The 7,995-nt window shown below is 43.5% G+C and overlaps 1 long non-coding RNA gene across 1 annotated transcript; it reads right to left on the bottom strand.

Annotated features, from left to right (window-relative positions):
- Window positions 1-6,220: 6,220 nt before the first annotated feature.
- LOC123043650 (uncharacterized) lies at window positions 6,221-7,979 on the bottom strand. Its single transcript, XR_006419438.1, has 3 exons — window positions 7,713-7,979; window positions 7,299-7,620; window positions 6,221-6,538 (listed from the first exon to the last, which is right to left on the bottom strand). It is a non-coding gene; the product is annotated as an uncharacterized lncRNA (long non-coding RNA).
- Window positions 7,980-7,995: the final 16 nt, after the last annotated feature.

Raw genomic sequence — 7,995 nt, forward strand, 5'->3', positions numbered from 1 at the left:
CACCGCCACCCGGCCTCCTACCCGCCCGCGCCTCCCTCTCCTCCTTCCACTCCTCCGATCTGGCGCCGCCAAACCCTAACGCCCCGCCCCGGCCCCGGCTCCCATGGGAGGGAAGGAGGAATGGCGAGGCGATGCAAAGGCGACGGCGTATGGGACACGGCGCGGGCGGCGTGGCCCAGGTGGTCGGCCTCCTCCTCCCCTACGCCTCTCTCCTTTGCCCCCAGCGGATAGTCGCGCCACTCCTCTTCCTCTCTTGCGTTCGTCCCGGCGGCCGCGCCGATTTGCAGGCAATGTGAGAGTCCCTGTAGGGGGAGAGAGAGAGGATGAGGGCCTCTCACGCTCGATTGTGACCCTCAGCCGTGGCTAGGGTTTCGGGCTGGGCATTGCCTTCGTCGCCGGCGCGGCTCTGGTTAACTCTGGCGGCTCCTCTTCGTCTCCTCCCTCGCCCTAACGCGAGGCAAAGAAGAAATGAAGCACCTCACCTGGCTCCTCAGAACTCATGCACTTTTTGCTGTCAGAACCACTTCTCTGGTAAGTAACTAGAGATACTTTTGAAGTAATCAGTAAGTTTGGTCCTTGCTTAGCCATATAATCATAGGACAAATACGTCGTGGTTGCAGTTGTTTGAATCCAGGTGATGCTTTTAGGTGCTTTGTGAAAATAGCTACAGTTTCCTGTTTGAGATGGGGATATTCGCTAGATTAACAAATGCACATTTGATTATGATGTTATGTTGTGTTGTTAGCATGTAGAAATATTAGTATAAGCTCCGCAGAGAAGAAAAGCCACGAATTTGTAGGAGCTGGTTACATCATTTATTTGTGATGTTTATGGTTGTAGTGGTTGACGGCGACTATGTTCTCAAGACCGGTTCCGATGATTTGTATCTTTTTTGGTACTCTGGTAGAAAATGTGAAGGTTCTTCATGACCACAATGAGACATCAGTTTTGTTTACTTTTGAACATAATGAGCACATGTTGAAGGTTTGCTCGTCCCGCTTCCTCTATAGCCCATATGAGCTTTAGTCGGAGCACTGCGTGTCGATGGTATATATATGTGGAACTACCTAAGGTCATAATCCTATATCATTTGTTGATTTTAAATAATATGGAAATGGCCTAAGAGATCATGAAGTACTGTATGATTATTTTTTATATGATATGTTCCTTGAATTGATCTTGACTAACCACAATCTCTTGGGGTAGATTGTTACATTGCCTGAGATATATGTATTTTGTCTTCAAGGCTTCAAGTGTAGTTAGCACAACATACAAAGACACTTTGGCAGTAGTGCAATGGGGGTCTGACTGCGTCTTTCAAGAGTGGTGTCAATAACGAGAGGCTTCTATGACAATGGAGGCAGCAACAAACACATATAAACTGTAGCTTTGAGGCACTAAATTGTGTATGTTTTGAACTTACATTAGAGCTTCACATATCATTATCTCGTGAGTCGGCAAAAAAATTGCATTGCAAAACTGTAGGCTTTTCTTTTGACCCGTTTGACATATTAATCCTTTTAAGTTGGCATGGAAGTCTATGATTGGATTTTTGTTATTGTGTTGAGCCATGCTTTGACCTATTAATTGGCCAATATTTGATGTCATATTTTCTTTAGATGCATCAATTGTAGTTATCCTTTGATTTCTATAAGTTGGCCAGTATTTTTTTCTGGAGCTGTAATTCTGTTATAGCATTTCCCTGCCTTTTTTTGCTTTGAAATACACCATTGATCAGAAACTGATTGTGCCAGCAGGATATTTAAGCATAGCTAGGATATTTATATTTTAGTTGTCAACTACTTATGCCAGTTTTGTGATTTATCTCTTATCTATTTCTTTCACCTTTTAATACTTTGAATATACTAGCACATATTGTTCTTTGCTTTGTAAAGTTAACTTTTGTAGGAACCTGATTTGCAAAGTTTAACTTTCTATTATAGTTTGGCGTGTTCCAACTAATCGATGCCTTGCTGGTCCTCTTCGTGTCTCTGGCGGTAGTGCCACTTGTCATCCAGCGGCCAATGAGGTACTATGGCACTACTGACATAATCTCTGTTTTTCCCTTACATTTAAAATTTTGTTAGCTGTCACGTACTTATGGTCATGCACTTACTAATGCTTTGAACTGAGACTATAACCACTGTAGTTGTACTGCCTCGATGTAAGGTGGCAGTAAAAGGCCTTTTGATTTTACCTTCGGTACTACAAGCAACTAATAGATAGGCCCATTATTGCTTGCATGATGATAAGTTTTGACCACAAGAATGTTCTAACAAATGTTATCCTTGATTGCAGCTAAAAGAGAACTGACTACGCCCCGGTCATCACCGCCTCTGATGGTGCTCCTAGATGTGCTACACATCGCCAACTCGTCTCCTTGGTCGCTTCAGTACCAGTGGCGTTCATGCTCGTTGGCGGGACAATGCAAGGCGCAACTCTGATGCGGTTCCTCACCGGTTGGACGACATTCAGGCGCAACCCCGACACCCGCTGAGTACTACCTTGGCTACAACCTCCCTTGGTGAGCTCCATCTTCCCCTGCTCTGCTTCGGCTGCTTTGCTACTGTATGGGACATGGCCAGGGTCATGATGATTAGTTGTGGCTGATATAGGCATTAATGTGACCTTGTTTAAAATTTTAATCGGGAGTAAACATTCGCAGAGACCTAATTAGGATTGATTAAACTGCTCTTATAGTATATGTGTTTGTTACTTTCTTTACATGTTCTTATCTGCTCTTGTGATTAACTACATGATTATGTCATGTGTACCTACATATTATGCTTTTCTTTTTTAATATTGAATCTTGGAGAAAGTTCTATAGGTTGAGTAGGCTAATTTTGTTTTCCATGTGCTATATAGGATACTATGGTTAAAGATTGTTCTGATATATATTGATGTTGCTGATTATGAAAATCAATGGATGATCTAGAGTGCTTCTCATTCAGATTTGATGTACAATCTCTTCTCTCTCTCTCTCTCATGTAATGCACCATGTTAACTACCATGTGATCTCTTTTGGGAACACGACTTCTCCAGCGAGTCTATCCATCCATTTGTAGTCAATATTTACCATGTATGAATAATTCCATCCCCTAAATGTGTTCTGCTATCATTCTGGTTCGATAAATGTGTCCGCGACGGCAGGGGATGTGCGGGTGTCTAGGTTGTAGTTAGATAACATATCCATAATTAGCAAAAACCATCTGGGCTCATATATGTCAAGAACCTCACAAGTGTGTACTGATATTTATGGCTGTATCACTTTTCCTTTGTCATAACAGTCTTATTTATACTTTGCTGTTTATAGTGGCAAGCAAACCAGTGTGGTGCTCTGGGATCAGATTGCCTTGGAATTTGCTGCCGATGAAGTTATTGAACTGGGCACGAAAGAACTGGTTGTTGCTACGTTTGTTGCGACGCCGTTCAAGAAATATGAAGGTAAGGCCATTTGTACGGATGCATTATTCCTGCCTGTTTACTTCAGGAGTTAAACTCTAAATCTTGCTTTTCTAGGTTGTAGAGGAGTAACTGTCTCCACTGCCTAAAATGTAGTTACTAACCATTCTCAGGCTGTCTTGATTAAGCTTGTGTGTTAGCTTTCTAGCATGTGCCTACTCTGCCATTTTCTTTATGCAAGTTTAGCAGACGGTACAATAAGAAAATGGATGGATCAGTTGCATATATATGCCTACTCTGTCATTTTGTTTGGGGCTCATTTGTCGGGCTCTGTGGGTTGGTGTGAGCCCGATGCGGCTCTTCTGTGGTAGAAAATCTTGCATGTTGAAGGAGATGTTATAGATCAATAATGGTGCATTCTTGGATAACGCACTGTTTGTTGATTATTGAAATAGTCGTGTGTCATAATAAAGTTTTTCCCCTGTTTGGTTTCATCTATGTGCATGGATGCTTCCTTTGGACTTCATGCAAGTGTTTTGCCCCATATCATGATTGGCTGACGAGGAGAGCACTTCTGCTCGGAAGGTTGAGTTTCTCTTGAAGTCAAAACCGCTAAATAATTTAATGGAAGGTAGGAGTGGCTCTAATGCGGTTTACATTTATCTGAACTTCCTTTTCTTAGAGAATCATATAGCTATGTTCTATTGTTCATGTATTTTATAACTATGTAATTACAAACATGTATTTAAATCAGATTATCATTCTTGGATTAGATAGCATAATTAGCGGGTTGTAAATATTTGATTTTGCAGCCAGGTTATTTCGTTAGTTTTGTTTCAAGAATATTACTTTTGTCTTTGATTTGTAAGTACAAAAACAGAGAATAAAAACCTTCTTACCGAGATGACCTGATCCCAGATATTCTTTGGTACGGTTAGTGTTTTTACCTTCTGGTTGTTTCCATTGAATGGTTTTCAAACATTTAATTTAGGGATTCATAGGAAGGGCTAAAAACCACATAAGAAACGTCCATGGAGTTCCAATTTGGAGTTCAGCTTGAGATCCACCACTGATGACACGAGTCTGCTACCGTGCTCCTGTAACCGAAGGCCCGCGCCTCCCACCGTGATATCCTCTCTCTGATTGCACCTCTTCATGTGAACTCCTCCCAATTCTTACCACTTTTTGGGTTGTTTGATTCAGGTTTCTTTTTTTAAAATTAAATCAAGTCTCAAGGAATGAGATGGAAGCGTTGTTCAGGCTCTATGAGAAGGTGAACCGCTCTATCAATGAGGATGAACTCATCCAATTGTTACCTCCGAAAAACTTCCTATGTGTTCTTGGGATCAAGTAATGTGATGTTGGTTTACTAAATTTTGGTATGTGTTCCTGTCAGCTAATAAGACCATCGTTTCCATTTTTCAGCACTGTATTGGGAACACTTTTACTATCCGAGGATACATCCAAAGTAAAGGTTATGCTATTCTTTATCTTCTCTCTTTTTTCTGGATGCACCTTTCCTATATCCTTTTATATTCCTATTTGTTGCATGCCTTATTTTTTAGAAGGTCTAATTGCAAGTATTTGCAAAGTCTAATTGTTATGCAAAATAATCTGTACACCCCCATGTACCACCAGGTGAAAGTAGCACCATCAGCGTCCGCCGCCTTCATCCTGGACGTCCCCATGTTGTTTATGTACTGCCCAAAGGCACATCAGATGCTTCTCCTCCATGGTTGATTGTTCACTAGGCTGGCCCGTAGAAGCACCATCGCTCAGGTCAATGGTTTCACATACGCTGATATTTGTTAGTTTAGCGTATGGTTAGTAAATCGACAATTGCTTTGGCATGTGATTTGGGTATGCTCTTAGTTATGAGATAAATTATTTTATATTTAATTTACTTCTGGGGTGATTACTATATAAAGGGTATTTACTTATGGTAGTGTTTCCTATTAGTAATTGTTTGGGTGAAAAAATATATGATGGATTGCTACATTGTTTAATAACTGATATGAAAGGATTGACGAGGAGCGATCTGATATGCATAGGTGGCGATAAAGGTAAAATTCCAATATATCCTCCTACAAGACGTTTTAGTACTACCTCTGATGGACATTACGGATCACCTATTCTGACTCTTGCAAGTACCCGATGATATATGATGCCATCGGCTGCTGTGATGTACCGTTAAACTACTGTGTGATCTCCCTCTCCTTTTGTGAACACGTGCCCTTTGGCATGCCTATCCATACATTCTTTGTGATATACTATAAGAGCTATGCCCTCTGCATACTTTCTTTATGATATAGATAAGAGCTAAACCATTTTTTGGGCTTCTTACACTTGTGTCTATCCATTGGGAAGTATGCGGATAGAGAATACACTGTAATTTTTTGCCTGGCCATCTTGGTTTGATATGTGCATTTTTTTGCCTTTGCTTATCCACTACTAGGAAAAGGCCTACTAGTGGCGCACCAGTTTTTCCTACTAATGATGCACTACTGTTGCGTCCTGGTGCGCCATTAGTATACCAGATACTAATGGCGCACCACATAAAAGTGCGCCATTAGTAACAATTTTTTTTCTAAAAAAATTCAAATTTTTTTTTCCATAATTTTTTCGTTCTTTTCTTGATCTCGGGTCACTATGGCTGAATCTCAGGTCAATACGCTCAATCTCAATTCAAATCGCACTAAGTGGTCAAACTTCCCAGAAGGTCACCCATCCTCACACTATTCCAGCCCGAGCACGCTTAACTTCGCAATTCTATCAGCACCACCTCACTTAACAGGCACTTGTTGATATATCTATCATATCAATCCTATTATACCTTGTTGATATCTATCATAACAGGCACTTGTTGTCACTATGGTTTGCATTTTTTTTGCCACTCACCTCGCTGCTCCCTCCCCCTGCCTAAACAGAAACAGAATGAGTCTGAACTTTGAACTTCTCTAGAACAAAAACCAAAGGAGTCTGGACTGAAGTATTAAACCAAAGAGCAAAACCATAAGTATGAACTAGTCTGGGGTTTGAACTTATCTTGAGCCTTTTGCTGAACGAACGAGATGAGATGATCCAGCAGCAAAACTAGACTCTCCCTCACTTAATGGAGTGTGAACTTTGAAATTGTCTGCAACCAGAGTTGAAGAAGTCTTAACTGACCAAATAAAGCAAAGGAGCAAAACTCCTATATTACAGACTGGATACCAGTGTATATAAATGGTTAAAAGAAACAAGTGTGGGGTTTCTTTTCCTAAACGTATCAGCATTTTTTTTTGACAACCAAGATGTGGCCCAAGAATTGTGAACCTTCAGTCTCATTCAGAGTCACTGCCAGAATTAATCTACATCTCTTCACCATGGGCACGTGCAAGGAAGCACTCAGCAATTTGTAGCAAGCTTTTTACTACCACACAAACAAAAACTCCTAGCTACGAAAACTGAAATAGTTCAGATTTGTAGCAGCACACACACACACACACACACGAATCTTACATATTTTATAGAATCAAAACAAACTTACAGAATTTTGAAAACTGAAATGACGTTTTTTCTGCACACGCACCCAACGAATTTAACTTCTTCAACTACAAATCTTCTCCTGCAGTCCTGGATCTTTTTGTACAATACATGGAAACTAAAGATGCCCCTCTAGCCATTCACAGAACGAAGAAGATGCATTGGTGCTGCAAATGCTAAGTATTGTAAATTGTAGCAATTTGCAAGCACAAGGGAGCTACAAATGAACAATGAACACAGCAAAACTAGTAGTCCAGTGCACTAAGACATTTTAGCAAACACATGGCGTGCACAAAAATGGGATTTTTGAGATTGATGAACTGCTGGGTTTTTTTCCGTTGAACTGACACAGTAAGAATTTTCTATCTTACCAAGTGTTACAGGGAGTCGAAACCAGAGACGAGGTTGTTTGGCGCATGTGCAGCATAGCGAGCTCGTGGGCGAGGATGGCAGGAGGAGCGGCCGTGCGGGGATGACGAGCTGCGGCCTCGCCTGCGGCGCGGGGGGCTTCTGGCTGGGCGCGGACGGCTTGGGGGGGTCCCTCTGGCTCGGAGGCGGCGACCTGCGATCCGGCGCGACGGCCTTCTGGACGGGCGGCGGCGGCGGAGGCGGGTGGCTCCGATCGGGGGCGCGGCCTCGGTGCCGGGCGAGCCTCGACCGCGTGTCGGCCAGCTTCTTCTCAGTGGCTTCCAGCTGCGGATGCAAGGATCGATCGTGTCACCAAGAACTGAAGGGGGAGGACTGGTTTGAGGGAGCGGGAAGAGGCGCGGGAAGAGGAGATGTACCTTGAGCTTGTAGCGCTCGACCTCGCGCTCGTGGTGGGCGATGAGCGCGAGCACAGCCTCCTCCGGGAGCTCCTCGTCGTCCTCCTCCCCGCCCGGCGGCGGCGCATCGCTGGGGGAGGCAGCGGGGGGCCTGGGCGCGGAGCCATTGGCCACGGAGGGGTGGCGGGACCAGCGTCATCCTACTCCAGCTTGGGCCTCTTCATCGGCGGCGCGTCGCCTGCCATCGCGCCGGCGCCGGCGGAGGGGGCGAGGGGATGGGGAGGGAGGGTGCACGCGCTGGGTG

The sequence above is a fragment of the Triticum aestivum genome, chromosome 2B (assembly GCF_018294505.1).
Source record: "Triticum aestivum cultivar Chinese Spring chromosome 2B, IWGSC CS RefSeq v2.1, whole genome shotgun sequence".
Classification (NCBI taxonomy): Eukaryota; Viridiplantae; Streptophyta; class Magnoliopsida; order Poales; family Poaceae; genus Triticum; species Triticum aestivum.